Below are 22,669 nucleotides of genomic sequence, written 5' to 3' on the forward strand. Positions count from 1 at the left end.
TAGATGCAAGTTTCCTCTATGTTTATTTTGTAATTAATTCTAATGGAATCACTGTGAAATAGGTTACAAAGTTGTTCATAATTGAGTTTCAGTTGTATAATGTTCAAACACCCATCCCTTCACCAGTCTCCACTTCCCACCACCAGTGTCCTCAGTTTTTCTCTTGCCCCCCAGCCTGCTGTATGGCATTTTTATTTTTTAAATGTTTTTTCCTTTTAGGCATTGTGGTTAGCAATAGTGTTATTGAAAGAATATAATGCATATTCCTTTATCTCCTCTCAGCGCTCATTATTTCCCCTGTGCAATCATTTCCCACGATCATTGCCATAGTGGTCCATTCTCTGTCTTAACTGCGCTCACCTCTCCACCCCTTTGTGGCAAGCTTCCTACTGAAGTCCAGTCTTCCTAACCTTTTTTCTTACTGTCTTTGGATATTATTATCACATGATGTTTATTTATATCCCATAAATAATTGCAGTCATTCTATGTCTGTACCTCTCCCTTTGACTCATTTCACTCAGTACCATTATTTTCCATGTCCATTTATGTATCAGCAATTTTCATTGCTACTTTTTGTTTTTCAAACTGCTTTGAAAAATTGAATTGTGTCAATGTACCAGTTTCTTTATTCATTATTCATTCTTGGGCACTTGAATTCTTTCCATATTCTAGTTATTGTGAACAGTGTTGAGTGAACATAGTGTACTGGTGCCTTTTCTATATTGTGTTTTGGTATAGTTTTAGGATTTGAATTGTAATTCAAACTCAATTCCTTGTTTGTGAGGAATGTTCATATTGTTTTCCCAAAAGGCTGGACCAGTCACCGAACCAGTCAACATTCCCACCAGCAGTGAATGATCTATTTCCCTGAATCTTCACCAACACTGGTTGTTCTTGTTCTTTGTGATGAGTGCCAGTCTCTGTGATGTTTCCTTCTTTTTTAAAACTGAACAGTCCTGGGGCCGGAGAGATAGCATGGAGGTAAGGCGTTTGCTTTCCATGCAGAAGGTCGGTTGTTCGAATCTGGCATCCCACGTGGTTCCCCGAGCCTGCCAGGAGTGATTTCTGAGTGTAGAGCCAGGAGTAACCCCTGAGTGCTGTTGGGTGTGATCTAAAAACCAACCAACCAAACAAACAAACAAAAACCCTGAACCATCCCTACTGTAAATCTCTTACACTGTTTTATCCATTTATCCCTTGGTGGATGCTTGGGTTGCTACTAATACTTTGCTATTGAGAAAAATAATACTGCTGTGAGCAGGGGTGAATCCCAGTCTTTGGTGAACTTAAGACTTGGTGGACTTTCTTTAAACATGCATGTAAGATGTATCCTTCAAGGGGCTGGGGTGAGTTCAGTGCTGGGTACCTGCCCTGTGTGCATGTGGAGTTAATCTCTGTGTGCAACTCTGGATGAAGTACAACCAACATGTGCACAGGTACTCCTAAAATCTGCCAGCCCACTTGCCATCACAATACACAGTGAAGGGAAGAGAGAAGGAATTTAAACTCTAACATTCAATCTCAAAGGCCTGCCTTTCATGTAACCCCCTCTGAACAATCTTACTTCTGGTCCCATTGTCCTGACTCATGGATACAGCTGTATAGGTGATGGTCAAAGCACTGGGCAAGAGAGTACAAGGTTGAATGTGCAGGGAAGTTTAGATCCCCTCTTTTCCACTCTTGAACCTTGTACCTTGTGGGAAAAGTCTGTTGGGGGTGTCATCTTTTTTTTTTTTTTTTTTTTTTTTTTACTTATGCAAAGGCCCTTTGTGGACTCCTTAATCTTTTGTGATGACTTTTGTTTCTGCTTCAACACTTTTTGGCATATAAGGATTTCTGTCTCTTATTCTCTAACTTATATATATCTTTAAAAATTTAACTCTGGGGCCAGAGAGATAGCATGGAGGTAAGGCGTTTGCCTTTCATGCTGGAGGTCATCGGTTCTAATCCCGGCGTCACATATGGTCCCCCGTGCCTACCAGGAGCAATTTCTGAGCGTGGAGCCAGGAATAACTGCCGGGTGTGACCCAACCCCCCCCCCAAAAGTTAACTCTGTACTTGTTTCTATATGCTTGGGAAAGAGGAGAGAGCTTTTCATTGACTAGGAGTTATAACCTCAACTCTATTTTTGTTTTGTTGGGGGCCACAACTGGCTATGATCAGGGGTTACTCCTGGCTCTGTGTTCAGAAACTACTCCTGGCAGGCTTGACCGTATGGGATGCCAGGAGTGAATCCAGTTCAGCACTGTGCAAGGCAAATACCCTTCTTACTATGTTAATGCTCCAGTCTGATCTCTATTCTTTTAAAATACATTCAATATATCTTTTATAAAATTTAGTTTTTTGAGGTATTAATGGTTCACAAAAGCATAAATGTACCTGTTATTTTTTAGGGCTTATTGTTACCTCACTCCACCCTGCCCCAAAGCTCCCAAATTCCTTTACCACAGTCCACAGCACCCACCCGAAAACATACACTTAAACACCCCAATACCCTTGACTGAAGGACTGTGCTCAGAGGAAAAAGGTTTTCATTGGACTTCACTTCTTTTCTGACTTTGTTTTCCCTGTATCTGAGTGAGATCATCCTGTATCCTTTATTCTTCCAAATTTAGATTGGAGTTATAACAAAAGAAATAGAAATAATTAGATTATAAACCTATTTGCTCAAGAACAAAAAGATTAGTGTCAAGGAATGAAATGTGGATGTAATGCCAAGAACATTTTTATGCTCAGGGGAGCTTCTGGAAATGACCCTTAATGGCCTATCACAAAAATCAAGGGAAGAAAGATGGGTTTTCTTTAGGACATATCAATTTATGATCATTGATATGTATGTGGGATATAATTTGATCATCTTTATGTTCTCTGTAAAAACAAAAAGATTGCCCCATTTTAACATAGAGGGACACAGTGTACTAGTTATTTTCAAGTTAGGTATGTGTGCCAGATTGGCTCTCCTAGGTCTGCTCTTCATCTCAGCTATCAAAATGTTCCTAAAAAAGGATCGATCTCTTACCTTCCTGGCTACATCATTCCCAGCAGGTATCTATGGAAGGTGTTTTCTTGTCTCATTCCCTTGCTTCCATTCAGAGCAGATGTTAGAGGGTTTTGCTCTTCAGAGATATTCATTTTCTGAAATTCTCCTTACATGCTGACCTAGAAACATAGAGTTGGGAATGCTATCTAACTTGTTTGGACAAATATGAGCACAGATGTAGCCTTAGATCCTGCAAGTAGGCCTTGGAGGTCACTGGGGTCTTTTGAGGTCCAAAGGTAGCCTGAATTTTGTTTCATTTTGTTTTTCTCTGTAGTCAGACAACCAAAACCAAGATGCTGAGGTTGCTGCTTACCTTGCACATGGCCATCCCAGGTTCTATTCTTGGCACTTCATGTGGTCTCCCCAAATTGCCATGAGTAATTCCTTAAACGCTGTTACAGGTAGCAAAAAAAAGGGGGGGAGGGGGACAAAAAAGCCGAAGAAAAAGAAGGAACTAAAGCCTGGAACTAAAGAGTGTGCAATTTGGTTTATTTCTTGGCCATGAATGAGCATGAAAGAGCAGGTCTCTCCTGCTAACCAGAGACTGTCTTGGTATCCCCTGGCACCTAACTCAACCTGAGGTACACCTACATTCGATTTCCCCCAAAGCAGCTGCTTTCATATCAGCCAAAGCACATACTGAAATTATTCTTGGTGGATTTCCAATCAGTACTGAAGTATAGGAGGATTATCCTCATGTGATGAAGGTGAGTTTTGCCTGAGCTGAAATGGGTGTGATCAGGAAGAAAAGCCTGATTAAGAGAAAAGAATGGAATGAATCATGTGATCTTTCGGGACTGTGAAGCAGAGAGTTTGCGTCTATGGGTTTGTTCCCTGGGGAAATTGAAAACACATAATATTAGTTCTCCCAAGCTTGGCTCACTCTCCAATTATTACCTCTCATGTGAGCTTCAGAACCAGACATGTGCAGCCGTTAGCAGACCTGATGGACAATGATTTGTTATTGTCGTCACTCAGACTGGGGCAGACGGAAAGATGAATGTACTTGTCAGAAAATACTGTGAAAAGAGTGGACATGTTTCCACAGAGCCTTGGTCTGAATTTAGAATTGTGTAACCTCTCGTAATTAATGTCCAGGTCAGTTAGATCTTAACAAGAGAAGGCGCTGAACCGGAGGGAGGCTAACCCAGATTTGGATGGCCATTCTGTCAATCCCAACACAGCCTGTGGGGAGACTCCTACAATTCCTTCATTCTTCCATCTCCAAATCTGCTTCCCTCAAACCTGCCTTCCTCTCTCCAATTTACTGCAGTGATTACATCCTTGGAGGGTGGGAGACATGCAGGTGGAATTGTGTTTTTTCCATTTTAAAGTGTGCTTAAGAGTGGGGGCCAGCGGGGTGGCGCTAGAGGTAAGCCTTGTCTGCGCTAGCCTAGGACAGACTGCGGTTCGATCCCCTGGCATCTCATATGGTCCCCCTAGCCAGGAGCGACTTTTTAGCGCATAGCCAGGAGTAACCCCTGAGCGTTGCCGGGTGTGCCCAAAAGGCAAAATATAAATAAATGAATAAATAAATAAAGAGTGAGTTCCAACTGCATTTGTAGCAAATCTCTCTTTTATATTGTCATTAGACACAAAATTATTCTACAGACCATAGAACTTTGTGCTCAGGGATACCTCTGCAAGGTCACGCCTGTCACTTCTCCCTCCCTCCCTCCCTTCTTCCCTCCCTCCCTTCTTTTTATTTGTTTTGCCTTTGGGGCCATACCTGGTGGTGCTCAGGGGTTACTACTGGCTTTACTCAGGCACCACTCCAGGTGCACTTGTGGGTCCATATGGTTTGTTGAGGATCAAACCCAGGCTGGCCATGCACAAGCCAAGTGCTCTTCCTGCTGTACCATATCTTTTTTGTTTGTTTGTTTGTTTTTGTGGGTTTTTTTGGGGGGGCCACACCCGTTTGATGCTCAGGGGTTACTCCTGGATAAGCGCTCAGAAATTGCCCCTGGCTTGGGGGGACCATATGGGATGCTGGGGGATCGAACCTCGGTCCTTTCTTGGCTAGCACTTGCAAGGCAGACAGACACCTTACCTCTAGCGCCACCTCTTCGGCCCCTGTACCATATCTTTGTTGGAATCATGCCATCCTCCTCTTTTATTCCAACTGGGTTCAGAGACATGTGCTGTGCGTGTGTGTGTGTGTGTGTGTGTGTGTGTGTGTGTGTGTGTGCGCGCGTCTGTGTGTCTGTGTGTGTTTTGTATACATCTCCATTCCTGCTGGTTATTTCCTTTCTCTTTTGCCATGTCTTTTCATCTCCACCCTCTCTTTTCCTCCCTTCTTCCCTCCCTTCCTTTTCTGTTGTAGTTTCTCAGGGGTCTGGACTTTTACCAGGGTTGAGGAGCCAGCATGGCTGGGGTCATACCCAGAGCCAAAATTATGCAAGACCTTTGATCTACTACTTGAGCCACATTCCCAAGCCCTACTGCTTTCTTGTCACTGGCATCATCTGCAATCTGTTTGCCCTCTTGTTCCCCTGCTTTACCCAGTTTTCCCACACTCTCTAAGACTAATGCCTAGTAGAAGGTCTCTTCCTGCTGCCATTCATTCCTCCTCTGACTATATTTTTAACTTTTGTGTTATCTTTGAGGTTTCTGCTATAGCAACATTCCATGGGGAAAGGAAAGGGAGAGTTGGAGACAGAGAGGCAGGATGGAGGAGGGGTGCTCCAGGAACCCCCAAGCAGGCTAACCTGGAGGTTTGGGAGAAAACCCTTTTACTCTGCCTACCACTCCATAGTGCCAGGCAAGGAAAGGCTGCTGAAATCAGGGAGAATTCAAGTCGCCTCACAGAGGCTGTGCTTTTCAAAAAAATTTAAAAGAAAAAGAAGAAAATCAAGATTCAGCCCTTGATTATCATGACTCATTTTTCTTGTGGTAACAGGATAACTACAATTAAAAACTAGGATTTGTTTGCTATAGCAACAAGGCCTGTCAACTTTTCAAACTTATCCCTTAGTAACCAATAGAAAATGGAGTGAAAGTATGAATGCATAAACCGGATTAAAAATTGATAAAGAATATCAAACTTTCTTACAGTGCTATGTAATATTATTGGTGGGGGTGGGGCTTGGTCTGCATGCAGCGGTACTCAGGATTTCCTCCTAGCTGTGCTTAGAGATCATTCCTCACAGTGTTCCAGGGATCATATGCAGTGTTATGGCTGTAGTAATCAGGTTGGCTGTGTGCAAGGCAATCGCTCTGCCTGCTGTCTTACCAACTTTTAAAAAACTCCCAAGGCATCGACAGAGCATTGAATGTCATTTCCCAGAGGACAGACACTCTCTTTCTAGAACAGTCCTGTTCAGAAACAGAAGAACAATGAGACCATTCAAGGTCCCTCCCAGCAAGACAGAGATGGTGGCCCCCTCCCCAGGGGGTCATTTGCACTCTGTGTGATCTCAAAAGTTTACAGTTTATTATTTTTTGTCCTTTCTGTGCACTCCTGGAATAACCAAGGCCAACATTCTGAGCTAAGAGCTGAGTGAACTTCATGTCTCTAGAAAACAGACCGCTGAATCATTGCCTTTGGAAAGCAATCATTTAGAGATGTTTGCAGGAAGCAGAAGATGAGCACAACACTGAGACAACAGCTGAGTTCCTGCAGTCATGCAGAGAAGCTGCTTCACTTCAGAACCTGAGCAAGAGGCTTCTGCCAGAAAGCTTCTGTACTTATTCACATCCTGCCAACTGCGTAAGGGTCAGGCTGCAGCCTTTCCAAAAAAACTATTTCCAAATTGCTGCGTTACTTAAAGATTCCAGCAGATCCCCAGGATGTCTGGAATGTAAAAGCTCTTTGTGAGTTAAGGAGAAAATAAAGAATTTTAGCATAAGACTATCTCACAGCCACGTTTGGCAAATGTGAAGGCAGTTCCAAATGACATGGGATCCCCCTTTAGCCAGAAGTGCAGGGAGCAGCAAGGGGAAAATTTTTTTTTGCTCTCTCTTCCTTTCACTCTTGCCCTCTCTTCTTTAGCAAAGCACATCATGAATTTACTACAATTCTGTAATTGAAGAATCACAATGGCAAAAAAGGAAAATATTGTAAATAAAGAAAATAAATTGTGAAGGCAATATCACACTCAATCACAGAAAGATTTTCAGCACCCAAATTTACTTAAATAATTTTCTCTAATTCATCAGGTAGATCTTAGAATCCACTAACTCTCACCATTCATGGTTCCTGCAACTCTACTGTGTCCTCACCTTCTTCCTGTTCTAATGTCCATTTGTGGGTCTTGTATGTAAACTCCTTTTCTTGGTCCCTGTCTTAGTACTTGTCTGGTAAAGTCCTAATTCAAATAAAAACTAACTTGAGTTGGGTGAAAGTTCAAAGAGCTAGAATGTTTGCTTGGAACTCAGGAAACTTGAGTTCAATTCTGCATCCAAGAAAATGATACTCCAGACTGAGCCGTTGTTGGGTGTGGTCCCTGATAACAAAATAGTGCAGGAAGAGTCACAACCATTCTGTACTCCCTTTCTTTTTGCTTGGGCCACACCTAGTAATGCTCAGGGTCACTTTTCATGGTGTTCAGGGGTCACATGGAGCTGAGAATTTAATGGGGAGTGGAAGGAAGGCAAGCAAGCTCCTTACCCTCTGTACTATCTCTCCAACCCCCTGAACTTAAAACTCACATCTCATGACCTTCTCTGCTGCCTGGCTGTGCCACACCCTTGGACCAGACTCCTAGCCAGGGAAGTCAGCATCTGACGCTGTGGGTCTCCTTGTTCACCCTTTCCTTCAGCGACTACTCAGAACTTCCTATGTGCTCCCATTACTCACTTCCCATATGACTCACACCCATCAGTCAGCATTGAACATTGCCTACCTGCCCCAACCGAGCTGTCATTTCCTGAAAGGGGGACTGTCTCCTGGAGGCTAAATTAGGACATTCAGGTAGCCAAGTCTTGCCTGTGCTCCCTGAACCCAGTGTTTCTCTGCCTGGTGCTGCCACTTCCAATCTTCCTATCTGAGGTTTGACTGACTGACTGTGACCTTTCCCCAGTCCTGATGGCATCTCCCTTGCCGAAGTGTCTTAGTCAGCACATGGCCCATGCCTCACTGGAGCCAACAGAGGCTGCCGCTTCTCTCTGCTGTTGACCTTGGGCTGCTTCCTTGATGTGCACAGGCAAATGCCACCATCAGCCAGCTTGTATGCAGGTCTGCAGCTTGTCTACTGGCTACTTCTCTGTTAGCTGCCACCTCCCCTACTGCCTGCCAGAAAAAGGTCAGAAGATTTAAAAAAGCACTGCTGAGCATGCTCAGACTGACAAGCACCTCTTTATTGAATGTGTACTATATGTAAGTGGCTCATACCCATTCACTCACTAAATGCCTACAAAGCAATTCTGTATCCCCAGGTCAGGATTCTTGTTTTGACTTTCTAGGTGTGTCTATCCTGCTATCTCCAGGACCCAGACTTCAGTGGACTGGCTAGACCCTTCAGGCATGAACATGCCTTTCCTCAGGCACATGTAGGTCTGCTTTGACTCATTTAGGGTTCTAGGCAGAGGAAATAAGCGTCTTGGAAGATTTCCCTCTACTTCAAACCTCAACAGTCAGGCAGAGATAAAGCACATGATTAGAAGCTCCTGACTGCTGACAAGGAGAATACCCACAGGGCCAGGTGCATCAGGGTTCCTTCAAGTCTTCTCCACGCTTGGGGTTAAGAGCTTCACTTTTGTCAAGGCCTGGTGGGGGTGCAGGCATGGTCACTGCAGTAGAATGAAGGGGGATAAGAAGGAACAGTCGGTTGGGGCTGGAGAGATAGTGTGGAGGTAAGGCGTTTGCCTTTCATGCAGGAGGTCATCGGTTCGAATCCCGGCGCCCCATATGGTCCCCCGTGCCTGCCAGGAGCAATTTCTGAGCCTGGAGCCAGGAGTAACACCTGAGCACTGCCAGGTGTGACCCCCCCCCCAAAAAAAAAAAAAGAAGGAGGAGGAGGAACAGTCGGGGCGGAGAGGTGGCGCTAGAGGTAAGGTGTCTGCCTTGCAAGCGCTAGCCAAGGAAGGACCGCGGTTCGATCCCCCGGCGTCCCATATGGTCCCCCCCAAGCCAGGGGCGATTTCTGAGTGCTTATCCAGGAGTAACCCCTGAGCATCAAACGGGTGTGGCCCAAAAAAACAAACAAAAAAAAAAAAACAAAAAAATAAGGAACAGTCACATTGTTTACCTCTTTTTATTTTTTGTTGGTTGCTTTGGGGACTATCCCCAGCAATGCTCAGGGCTTACTCTCGTCTTTGAGATGTCTTCTGGTAGGGCTCAGGGAACCCTATGGAGGGCTGGGGATTCAACTGAGGTTGGCTATGTGCAAGGCAAGTGTCCTACCTGCTGTATTATCCAGCCCTCTCCAGTCTGTTCACTAAAGACTGTTCACTAAAGAGAGATCTCTTTAGCTTTGAAAATAACTTTTTCAGACATTCAACTAGCCATGAACTCCCACCCCACCCCCCTTCCCCCTTCTGTAAACAATCTCATAAATTCTGGATATGCTGTTGAAACCATCCCAGTGGTGAAAAGAGGCGTGAAAAGAGATTCTGCCAGGATATGAGTTCTGCTCTTCAGATTTAAATTTACTTTGTTTTCTCCCTCATGAACACTGAAATATCACAACCCAGATGCACATAGACTCTGAGTGATAAATTTCATGGGCCTGACTACATGTCTCCTTGCATTTATTTTTGTGGAAAAGATATGAATCTCAAATCTTCATGCACCTAAAGCGAGAAAAATAAAGACGTATCTAGTTTTTTCTTATAGCAATATTGAATTCTTGATCATAGGGGATTAAAATTGTGAGCACATTTTAGTCATTAATCTAAATGATCATAATTTTAAGTATAAGGAGACCTGAGAATTATCATATTTTAAAATAGTACTCTGGGAGCCTCCATAATGCTCTTTTCTTTCACACATTATTGTCTGATAAATGAATCTATTGAGATGAGAATAGTATTAGAAAAAGTTCTCCTTTAAGCCACGACTAGCCTTCTTAACAGTGACATTAAAGGTTTGAAATGTATGTATTTATGAAAGCAAAGAAAAGTTTATTTTGCAAGATAGAGGGTACAAGAAAGGTTTTGGCTTCCATACAAGGTTGAAGTTTATTTTTTAGATTCTTCCTCATAATTAGATTTTGGGTTTAGATTATCTTGGGTGACTCTTAGAAAAACAGAAGTTTCAGCCAAACACTGACATGTAAAATGAAAACAAAACTCTTTTCCTTCAGGGATAGACTTAGCTATGGTTCTCGCTGGAAGTTCAGCAAGGCACTGGCGCATACGGGTAATTAAATCTAGCTTCTAGCTGACTTAAGGTGAAAAATGTCATGACTTTTTACAGCTGGGAAATATGTTCTATGTAAATGAGTTATGGATGGGTGCCAAGGTTTACATAAAATATAAAACAAATACAAACAACCTTCCTAGTTTTGATGGTCTAATATAAAAAAAAGAAAGGGAAAAAGAGAGAGACCTTGTCTTCTATATTAAACTCTGCTACCATTGATTCTTCTGTTGTTGTTGTTTTGGGGGCTACACCCCACTATGTTCAAGACTTACTCTCAGCTAATTTTACTCAGGCATCACTTCTGGTGGGCTTGGTGAACCATACGGTGTGCCAGAGATTGAACTCTGGCTGACTGAATTGCAAGAAAAACATCCTACCATTCTGCTCCCGCCTCTTTTACCATTGATTCTTCAGGTATAATTTCTTGGCTTCTTTCTGGACTCTGTGTCCTCCTTGTTAAACATGATGGCAATATTCAGTAACTGATTGTGTATTATAATTGAGCCTCCAAATCACTTTTCTAGGAATGGTTTCCCTTTATTCTTAAATTCTATGGAATAAGGAAAGATAATTGTTATCCTTCTTAGATATATGAGGAAACGGAGACTCTTAAAGGCTAAAATCCAAGACCAAAGCCCCACTTCACAAATGGTGAAGCGAAGATTAAGACTTGGCCGTTTGGTTATAATTCTAGGTAGACACTATGTCCACTCCCTCAAAAAGTCTGATATAATGAAGTTGTGTTTAGTCATTACTCAATTATAATCAGACCTTTAAAGTACTTTAAACACTATTCCACAGGTACAACATGTGCTCTAGCCTGCAGGACTAAATGCTCTTATGATCCTCTGTAGGAGGATCCAATTAAGTACTAAGTTAATAGCCAACTTTATAGCCAAGTAATGGAAAAGCCATATAATAGAGACTTCATCCTGTCAGACTAGCCCCTTTTAAGACTCTATGTTGATTTATGTCTTCTGATGCCTGTTGGATGTCTAGGTTATTGAAATAAAGAAACTCCTACAACTCTTTTCTTGAAACTTAAGACAAAGTAGAGGCTAGAATTCTTGTAAGGAAACTGCATTCAAGGTATTGAAGACATGTTTCTAGTTTGCAAATCCTCTCCTGAGATCTGTGATCCCAGGCATTTAGTATCTTCTAAGACGTTACTATTTCAGGGGCTGGAGCCACAGCACAGTGGGCAGGGTATTTGTCTTGCAGGCAGCCAACCCAGGTTTGATCCCTGACATCTCATATGGTTCCCTGAACCTCCCAGGAGTAATTTCTGAGCACCATTGGGTGTAGTCTGAAAAAAAGTTATTTCAACCATTCTCTTTTTTTTCTTTTTTTTTAAATATGGAATGCTTCACGAATTTGCGTGTCGTCCTTGCGCAGGGGCCATGCTAATCTTCTCTGTATCGTTCCAATTTTAGTATATGTGCTGCCGAAGCGAGCACTATTTCAACCATTCTTTTTTTTTTTTTTTTTTTTTTGGTTTTTGGGCCATACCCTGTGACGCTCAGGGGTTACTCCTGGCTATGCGCTCAGAAGTTGCTCCTGGCTTCTTGGGGGACCATATGGGACGCCGGGGGATCGAACCGCGGTCCGTCCTAGGCTAGCGCAGGCAAGGCAGGCACCTTACCTCCAGCGCCACCGCCCGGCCCCTATTTCAACCATTCTTGCTTCAAGCCATATATTACATTTGTGTGGTGTAGTTGTGTCTTTTTCAAATTATGTTCACATTCATTGTTTATGTTTATACGACCCTAATGTATAGTTTGAAATTGTTCTCTATGGTCTCCAAAATGAGTTATTTATTTGGTCTCATATTTTCAGTCTTTTTTTGTTTGGGGTCACGCCTGGCAGTACTCAGAGTTGCTCCTCACTGTGCTCTCACTGGTCACTGAGAGCAGAGACTGGTGGGCTCAGGGTACCAGATGGGATGCTGGAGATTGAACCTGAAGGGTGAGAATGGGAAATAAAACTTGGCCCAGCACATACTAGACATGTTTTCTATCATTTGAGCTATCTCTCGGGTCCCCAAACATTCTTTAAATATGTGTGAGATGAGCCAAAGAGATAGGACAGAGTTTAAGATATTGCCCTTATATGTATGTCATAGTCCCCTGAACACCTTCAGGTGTGACTGAACACAGAGCCAGGAACAGCACCTAGAACCATCCTGTGTGGCCCAAACTACCTCTAAATAAAAATAAACATGGGTAGTAGAAAGCCTGTCTAGAGTACAGGCCTGTGTGGGGTTGGGAGGAAGGACACTTGGGATATTGGTCATGGGAATGTTGCACTGGTGAAGGGTTATATATATATTAAAAAATCAAATAAAAAAAAGATAAGGGGCTAGTGAGGTGGCGCTAGAGGTAAGGTGTCTGCCTTGCAAGTGCTAGCCAAGGAAGGACCTTGGTTCTATCCTCCGGTGTCCCACATGGTTCCCCCAAGCCAGGGGCAATTTCTGAGTGCTTAGCCAGGAGTAACCCCTGAGCATCAAACGGGTGTGGCCCAAAAAACAAAAAACAACAACAACAAAAGATAAGATAAAGCCTCTCAATTCTTACCACAGGCTGTGTTCTTTACACTGTGTAAAAGAGGAGGTACAGTAAATGCATCCCATATACACCCCAACCCAGGCCCTTTGCCTGGTCTGTATTATGAATTGGGGGACAAAAAATAAATGAACATGCGTGTAAATATTCTTCTTCATAAGACAAGTTAAATTTGTACTTCTTTAAAAGTTCCAGCTGAAGAGCTTCTGATCTACTTATACATTTACTGTTTGAAATATTTTGAGTCTGCATGTTTCAACCAGGGATCACCATAATTTGGCTTTGTGCCTCCATCAAAAGTTCTAATGAGGAAAGAGAAGGAAATAAATAAAGAATGAAAGAGAACAGAATCTAGAAGTCATAAGATGGAGAATAAATATTATGGTCCTATTTTAACTTCTCCGGGAACAGCATAAGTAGGATTTAAAGCCTAATGCCAGTGTAAAGTATTTTGGAATACTCTGGGTTCCAGAACTATTTTATGTCTGGAAAGGATCCTAGAAAACGCCTAATTTGGTTTACTGCTGCTTTGGGATGACCCTGGCTCTGAGGCCCAGTTGTTTTTCTCCTCTGCATCCCCTGGGTGCAGTTAAGTGGCCATCTAGTGACTGAGCTTAGAACTGCACCTTGACTACAACCAGGAAAAGCTTTTCCATTCATATGTGGAAAGAGGGGAATTCTGTTGGCAAGAGTCTCCCCCACCATCTAAGAATGGACTTTGCAAGTCTGTGTCCTTGTCCAAAGCATCCCACAGAGTCTTAACTACCATGCAAGGTTGCCAGGAGGATAAAACGAAATTAAACAATCCGTCACACATAAGTGTAGTTTTAACAACTCGTGATGTTTTTATTAGTCGATTCTTCAGAAAGGTCACTGAAAGACATTGCTTAGTGCAAATCTGCCATAAAATTAGAGATGTTAATGTAGCTGGGACTTGAGAAATTAATTGTCCAAAACCTTTATTTCAAGAATGTCAGGGTTGATGCTACAGTGTTTATTTGGGGGTAGGCACTTGCCTTGCACACAGCCAACTTGGGTTCAGTCCTCCGAATGCTATCTGCCAAATGGCCCAAGAAGAAAAAATATGGTGGGGTTAGGATAGTACAGTGGGTAAGGTGCTTAGTTTGCACACGACCAACCCCACGGTTGGTCCCTAGCACTGCATATGGTCTCCATATGCACCACCACTAGTAATCCCTGAGAACACAGGCAGGAGTAAGCCATGATTTCTGGCAGCTGTCTTCCCCCAAATTAAAAATGTAAATAATATATGCACAGGACCAGAGAGATTGTACAAAGGTTAAGGAATTGGCCTATGTATGGCTGTAGGTGGGATCCTGGTTCAAATACCAACACTGCATGTGGTTCCCTGAGCATGCCAAGTATGGTCAAAAAACAAAACAAAAAACAGTGAGAGGGTGAATTTGATACAGCTTATATGCTTTCGTTCAGTTATGAACATATCTTTGTTATTGGCTTTCTATGTAAAACAAAGATGGATAAGGCAGAATTGCAGGGGGAGTCTGACTCTAAAGCAAGTGATAAATTGAGTGGGAGCATTGTGAGGCTGGTCACCGGATCTGCCCAGGATACTGGGTCCTGTCTATGGCAGCACATTTAAACAAGCATATAGAACAAAGCAGTGAAGAGCGTATAGCCTTGAAAAGGACAGAAATGCTGACAACTGCTACCACACAGATAAACGTGGCAGACTTACTAAGTGATGTCACTCACAAATGACAAATATGGCATGATTTCACGTTCTTGTGGTTCCTGTCAGTGAGACAGAAAACAGGCTGGTTGTCAGTGGCTGGGAAAGAGGAAGCTAAGGAGTCAATATGACTGGAGACAGAGTTCCAGTTTGGAAATATAAAAAAGTTCAGGATATGGGCGATGATTGCTCAATATTGTGAAGGTGCTTACACCCAAACTGGACACTTAACAGTGATTAAGACAATATGTTTTAAGGTTTATGTATTTTATCACCTATTTTTTAAAGCAATGCCAATGACATGACATGGAACTAACACATGGAACTGGACACAGCTTACTTAGTCTACATACATGTTTTTAATCTATGAGACTTCACTTAACCCACATGCTAAAACCTATAGTAGAATTATGGAAGGTTTTTTTTTTGTTTTTTTGTTTTGTTTTGTTTTTTTGGTTTTTGGATCACACCTGGCAGCGCTCAGGGGTCACTCCTGGATCCATGCTCAGAAATCGCTTCTGGCAGGCTTGGAGGACTATATGGGAAGCCAGGATTCAAACCACCAGCCTTCTGAACGCCTTACCTCCAAGCTATCTCTCCAGCCCCATTATGGAAGATTTATTTAGGGTTATAATAAGACTTTTTTTTTGGGGGGGGAGAGGGGTCTTCTATGCAATGCTCGGGGGTCTTTGGGACCACTCCCAAAGGTACTGGCCTGGTGTTGCTCAGGTCCTGCAATACTGGGCAGTGCTGGGAGACAAGGCAGATCCAGAAATCAAATCTGGGCCTCAGCATGCCAGGCAAATGCTCTAGTTTTTTGAAACATCTTCACCATTGTACTGCTTCTACTTCTTGATCCATGAATCTTCACTTTGTAAATATTAATTGCTCTTGTACTTTGTGCCACTTCTGTATACATATGAAGCTTCAATTTTCTTTTTTTGTTTGTTTTTTTTTTTGGTTTTTTGGTTTTTTGTTAATTTTGGTTTATGGGACGTAGACAAAGAAGTGTTTGAACTCTTGGTCTTACACAGAAGTGGCTGGTACTCTCCCACTGAATTACAGCCTCAGCCTAGTCAGGGGAAGACTTAGACCCCGCAAAGGGAAGGCAAGCCTTTGTAGGCTTGAAGTGGTCTGCAGTGCTTGAGTGACTATCTGACGGAGCAGTAGTAGAAGAAGGAGTCAACTGCTTAATTTACTCAGAAAGGTGGTGGTGGTGTGTGGGAAGGAGGAAGAGAAAAAAATAGCTCATTACATAAAGAAAATAGGCTTCATTGCAGAGTTTGAACAGGATCTCACAGATCAATCACACTATAATTGGAATAGATGACCAATTTCTGGGCCACTTGTAACTAATTGGAAATGAAATCAGAATTTGCCTATGTACTTGGACATAGAGGGTTCTTCTTCTGTTGATGGGAGTGTGTGACTTTCCTGCCTACAACAGCCTAGTACAGGCTTTCATTCTTAGGAATTGCTCAGTTAGGTGATAGGAATTATTATCAGGAGAAAAATCACACTATCCCAGAGAGGAGTTAGAATAGATATATTTCGGCCCGGAGAGATAGCACAGTGGCGTTTGCCTTGCAAGCAGCCAATCCAGGACCAAAGGTGGTTGGTTCGAATCCCGGTGTCCATATGGTCCCCTGTGCCTGCCAGGAGCTATTTCTGAGCAGACATCCAGGAATAACCCCTGAGCACCTCCGGGTGTGGCCCAAAAACCAAAAATAAAAGAATAGATATATTTCAGCCTTGGCTCCTTTTTTTGCTTGCTTGTTTTGTTTTTGTTTTTGAGCCATACCTGATGGTGCTTAGATATTACTCTTAGTTTTTTTTTTTTTTTTTTTTTTTTTGGTTTTTGGGTCACACCCGGCAGTGCTCAGGGGTTATTCCTGGCTCCAGGCTCAGAAATTGCTCCTGGCAGGCACGGGGGACCATATGGGACACTGGGATTTGAACCGATGACCTCCTGCATGAAAGGCAAAATGCCTTACCTCCATGCTATCTCTCCAGCCCCTTACTCTTAGTTTTGTGCTCAGGAATTACCTTGTGGTGTGTGGAGAGCCATTTGTGGCACTGGGGATTGAACCTAGCAAGCCCTGTGCAGGCCTACTATCTTTTGGGCCCCAGCCTTGTTTCCTTATAAGCCACAGACTGATTCTTGTCATTCTTCCAAGCTCTGCCAGTAAATTGTCAAGGTGTCTTGCCTTATGATCATTTTCTCTTCTTGGACTGTCTTAGATGGAAGGCTTTCTGGAGGCAAGCTGATGCCCATCAGGGTTAATTAGATGATTCTTTTAGCAATAGACCCCGAGGGGCAGAACTCTGCTCTTTGCAACCTGAGTGTGCTCTGGAAAAGTTCAAAGAGAAGAGGAAGCCTGGGGAGGTTGTTCCTGGGGTGGTCTATGAGGACAGGTTTCTGCTTGAGAAAACCCTAGATCTCTGTGTGTGGGGAGGGAGGCAGATGAGGAAAATTGTTTCTTTCATGGGTCACGTGTTTACAATAATATCAACATTTGTGGTTTTGATGTATAGTTACCACACCTTACCACCAAAGAGCCAAGGAAGGTGGAGGATTGAGCAGATTATTGTGCTTTGTTTTGTTTTGGAGCCACACCTGGCAGTGCTCAGGGCTTACTCTAGATTCTGTGCTGAGGGAATCAATCCTATTGGCTTCAGGAAACCACATGCAGTGTCTGGGCTGGAATCAGGGTCAACTGTAATTCAGAGCCAAGTGACTTAGCTTTTACTCAGTCTCTCTGGCCCTGAGAAAAAATGTAAAAGTTCATATAGGAATAAATTTGAAAAGGAACTAATTTGTTTCAACATTTTTTTCAATCTAGCTCTTATGATTAAAAAAACAAATTATAAGGCCTAAACAATTATGAACTATTATTATTATTATTATTATTATTATTATTATTATTATTATTATTATTATTTTGGTCACACTGGCCAGCGCTCAGGGGTTACTCCTGGCTCCACGCTCAGAAATGGCTCCCGGCAGACTCGGGGGACCATATGGGATGCCGAACAATGACCTTCTGCATGAAAGTCAAACGCTTTACCTCCCTCCATGCTATCTCTCTGGCCCCAATTATGAACTATTCTACAAACTACTTCAAAAACTAGTCTTTAGAGCTGTAGGCAAAAGCAATTGATTAAATTTACAAATATGAGGAAAAGTAGGGTTGATTAGGACTTTTTTTTAAAAGTGTTTAGGCCACAGGGTGGTGGTGCTCAGGAGTCCCTCCTCGCTCTGCACTCTGGAATCACTCCTAGAAGGTACTTAGGAATCCCTAGGGGGTCCAAGGAATCAAACCCCGTTCAGCTGCATGTAAGGCAAGAGCCTGAACCTCGGGGCCGGAGAGATAGCACAGCGGTGTTTGCCTTGCAAGCAGCCGATCCAGGACCTACCGTGGTTGGTTTGAATCCCCGTGTCCCATATGGTCCCCTGTGCCTGCCAGGAACTATTTCTGAGCAGATAGCCAGGAGTAACCCCTGAGCGCTGCTGGGTGTGGCCCCAAAACCAAAAAAAAAGAGCCTGAACCTCTGTAATCTTTCCAGACCCTAGATTTGCACTTTTATTTGGGGGTAGGGGGGCAGTTCCAGGAGTTCAAGCCAAGGGCTTTACACATGGAGGCAAGTGCTCTACTGCTGAGCTGTGTTCTGAGCCCTAGTTTAATACTTTGGATTTCATTTCTCAAAGCCTCTACTATTACCATACTCCAATTTCTCAACCCTTATAATTTCCAAAGCAAAGGGCTTTCTGGAGAGGGGTTTCTCCATTTCACTCTGGGCTCCCTTCCCAGCCTCTGATGAATTTTTTTGCTTTGGATCTATTCCCTAGAAACAAGGGATGCCCCTATGTCAAGAGACCCAAGGAAACTAGCACAGAGAAACAGTCTCTCTTTGTCTCAAGCATGCTTCACTCCAGCTAGACCAACTCCTTGAACTTGTTTATTTTCTCCAGCTGCCTGGATGTGTTATCTTGGACGAGGCAACTTTCGGATTAGATGAAAAGCAAATAGTATAGATTTCACTTACTTTAGCTTTAGTGGTTGCCAAAGAAATGCCAAGTAGCCTTCTTTTGTATGCAGCAACTCATTTGAGCAATTTTCCTCTCAGACCAAAGCCTTGGTGGAAATCAACATTGTAAGCCAGAGCCTACACTGAACTCTCATTTTTTTGGTCATATGTCTTGTGAAGATGTGACATCATTTCTTAGTTTACCAGAGGGAGAGAGTTCCTGAATCAGTGAGCCACAGAACTATTGCCTAACAGCTTTGGGAATGATCTCTGCTTTTGGCTTTCTGACTGCCCATGTTCTCCCACAGTGGTGGGGGTCCTGCCTTTTTCATCTGTGGACGACAAAGCATGGTTTATCTGGCTTTTAAGATTTCCCAAAAGTCGGGGCTGGAGAGATAGCATGGAGGTAAAGCGTTTGCCTTTCATGCAAGAGGTCATCGGTTCAAATCCCAGCGTCCCATATGGTCCCCTGTGCCTGCCAGGAGCAATTTCTGAGCATGGAGCCAGGAGTAACCCCTGAGCACTGCCAGGTGTGACCCAAAAACCACAAAAAAAAAAAAAAAAAAAAAAAAAAAAAAAAAAAAAGATTTCCCAAAAGTCGGGCCCGGAGAGATAGCACAGCGGCGTTTGCCTTGCAAGTAGCCGATCCAGGACCAAAGGTGGTTCTTTTTGTTATTTCTATTTTATTATACAATATTTATTTAAGTACCATAATTACAAGTATGATTGTAGTTGGATTTCAGTCATAATTAGAACATCCCCTCCCCTTCACCAGTGTAACATTCCCACCACTGATGCCTCGGATCTTCCTCCTCTGCCACTCCTGCCTGTATTCAAGACAGGCATTCTACTTCTCTCATTCATTAACTTTGTCATGCTACTTGTTAGCATAGTTATTTCCCTAACAGCATTCACCACTCTTTATGGTGAGCTTCATATTATGGGCTGGTCCTTCCCCCTGTCAGGGGACCATATGGGATGTTTGGGATCAAACCCAGGTTGCGCCATGCAAGGCAAATGTCCTGTTACTGTGCCATCTCTCTGGTCCTCTCCTCATCACTTTGTAGCCTTAAATCCTGTCAAGATGTCCAGCAGAACGTGGTGGTGCTGGCGTTTCTGCACGTGGGGGGCATTCGGGGGGCACCGCCCCAGGCCCTGCCCACCAGCCAGTGGTCCTCAAACTATGGCCCGCGGGCCACATATTGTATTTGTATCTGTTTTGTTTCTTCATTGCAAAATAAGATATATGCAGTGTGCATAAGAATTCGTTCATAAGTTTTGTTTTTAATATAGTCAGACCCTCCAATGGTCTAAGGGACAGTGAACTGGCCCCCTGTTTAAAAAGTTTGAGGACCCCTGCTAGGCCTTGGTAGGGCGGGCGCACTTGGGCGCAGCGGCCATGGCTCGGGGCAGCGCCCAGAGCTGGACCTCGGTGGAGTCGGAGGCGACGGCGGAAAAAAAAAAAAAGAAAAAGATGTCCAGCAGAAAAGGGCACTCCAAAGACCAGATGAGGGGCGATTGTTTTTAGCAACCCTTTAGGTCTCAATGGTAACAATTTATGATTTACAGTAAGGATGGGAAGGCACCATGTATGGTAAGAATTGGGACTTTGACACCAATTTTCTGGATGCCAGTTCAGGACTCTGTCATCTACTTCATACTTAGATATGGAAGAATTCTGAGGTGTGTCTGGTCCCCTTCTAGGCTTCTGAGACACCTTCATGTCTTTGCCCCTGACAAGATTCTTTTCTGCAAGCGGTACACAGAGAATCCAGTCGTCTTCTAGGGATATTATTTCCATTTTTTCACAGGTTTTTCCACATTAAAAGTTTCTTTTTTGGGGCTGGCGAGGTGGCGCTAGAGGTAAGGTGTCTGCCTTGCAAGCGCTAGCCAAGGAAGGACCACGGTTTGATCCCCGGGCATCCCATATGGTCCCCCCAAGCCAGGGGCAATTCCTGAGTGCTTAGCCAGGAGCAACCCCTGAGCATTAAACGGGTGTGGCTCAAAAAAAACCAAAAAAAAAAAAAAGTTTCTTATTTAGTTAAAGAACTGTGATTTACAAAGCTATTGAAAGTTTAGTTTTTTTTTTTTTTTTTTTTGGTTTTTGGGTCACACCTGGCAGTGCTCAGGGGTTATTCCTGGCTCCAGGCTCAGAAATTGCTCCTGGCAGGCACAGGGGACCATATGGGGCGCCGGGATTCGAACCAATGACCTCCTGCATGAAAGGCAAACGCCTTACCTCCATGCTATCTCTCCGGCCCCGAAAGTTTAGTTTTTTTTTTAAAAAAAGAAAGTTGAGTTTTTGACATATCTATACTCATATATACTAATTTATATGCGCATAGACATATCCAATGTATTCTAGATAATTATATTATATCTATTAGATTTTGGGGCCACACTTTGCTATACTTAGGGGTTACTCCTGGCTCTGCACTCAGGAAACACATCTTTTTTGGGGGGGGGGGGCCCACACCCAGCGGTGCTCAGGGGTTACTCCTGGCTGTCTGCTCAGAAATAGCTCCTGGCAGGCACGGGGGACCATATGGGACACCGGGATTCAAACCAACCACCTTAGGTCCTGGATGGGCTGCTTGCAAGGCAAACACCGCTGTGCTATCTCTCCGGGCCCAGGAAACACATCTTGATGTACTAAGGGACTATATGGAAATCCACACGTAGAACCCAGGTTGGCTGCATACAAGGCAAATGCTTTACCCACCCACTGTATTATCTCTCCAGCCCTGGCATATAATATTTCAACACTAATCCCACCACCACTGTCAACTTTCACCCCAGTGAAAGTGTCCATGTACTCTACCATATTTAAAATCTTGTTTAAGGATCTTTGAAGAAGCATACAATTTCATAGCTCTTTGCTCTTCTCTAAGAACAGAACATTTTGAGAAACAGATACATGGAAATAAGCTCCAGTAAAGGGGGAGGCGTAATTGGACCAGGTACTGGGTGGGGTTTAGAGCCAGGTTTCTTATGACTTGTCACTAAGGACCTAGAAAAAATAATACAGCTGATTAAAGCCTGCTTTGCACACAACTGACTGGGTTCCATCTCGGGCACTGCATATGGTCCCCCAAGCACCACCAGAAGTGATCCCTAAGTACAGTCCTGAGTGGCCCCAAACAAAAACACAAAACAACAGCAATACGCACACACACAAGAACAGAAACAATTTGTTCTAGACCTTCTGGGGTGGGCATGAGTGGTGTGAGCCAGAGTGTGAGCTGGATTGGGCTGGCGGACAGGGACAGACCCAGGAGAAGGTCAGGAAAAGGCAGGACATGTTCTGTTCTCTTCCCCCACCGCAGCCAGATGACTCACTCCTTCCCTGGGGGAGAACCCCAGGAGAAGAGCGGAAGGCAAATGCTCCTTAGCTCTTTGAAAGGGTGGCCCTTCCTCTTTTATGGAGCTGAGAGGGAGAAAATGGCGCTTAACAATTATGCCCTTTGAGGAGCATCTTGCGCTTGGCAATATGCAAGGAGGATTGATGTCATTATTTCTGTCACATGAGGAAGCACTGTAGATCCTCAGTGGTATATCCATATTCTCTCATACATCTTTTAGAACTTGGTTCACTCCTGGTCTCTCTATTACTTTCTGTAGAACTCTAGAGTTTGCATTTTCCATGGCTTCCTTCCGAGAGAAATCACTGCTTGTCAAAGTTAAAACCTCTCTCTCTCTCTCTCTCTCTCTCTCTCTCTCTCTCTCTCTCTCTCTCTCTCTCTCTCTCTCTCTCTCTCTCTCTCTCTCTCTCTCTCTCTCTCTCTCTCTCTCTCTCTCTCTCTCTCTCTCTCTCTCTCTCTCTCTCTCTCTCTCTCTCTCTCTCTCTCTCTCTCTCTCTCTCTCTCTCTCTCTCCTCTCTTTCCCCCCTCCACCCTGCTCCTCTCCCCTACCCCCTTTCCTCTCCTCTTTTTTTTTTTTTTGGTCCAGAAATGGGTAGACTGTTGGGAAAATCCTTACAGAGATTTCCTGGGAACTGCATTTTCAAAACAAGGGTCTGTGGGAAA

At 43.6% G+C, this 22,669-nt stretch overlaps 2 non-coding genes across 2 annotated transcripts; one reads left to right on the forward strand and one right to left on the reverse strand.

Annotated features, from left to right (window-relative positions):
* Positions 1–11,693: 11,693 nt before the first annotated feature.
* Positions 11,694–11,800, reverse strand: LOC126021466 (U6 spliceosomal RNA). Its single transcript, XR_007499980.1, has one exon. It is a non-coding gene; the product is annotated as a U6 spliceosomal RNA (small nuclear RNA).
* Positions 11,801–12,899: 1,099 nt separating this feature from the next.
* On the forward strand, positions 12,900–13,027 carry LOC126021215 (small nucleolar RNA SNORA51). The gene has a single exon (XR_007499815.1). It is a non-coding gene; the product is annotated as a small nucleolar RNA SNORA51 (small nucleolar RNA).
* Positions 13,028–22,669: the final 9,642 nt, after the last annotated feature.

Source organism: Suncus etruscus, chromosome 10 (genome assembly GCF_024139225.1).
Source record: "Suncus etruscus isolate mSunEtr1 chromosome 10, mSunEtr1.pri.cur, whole genome shotgun sequence".
Taxonomy (NCBI): Eukaryota; Metazoa; Chordata; class Mammalia; order Eulipotyphla; family Soricidae; genus Suncus; species Suncus etruscus.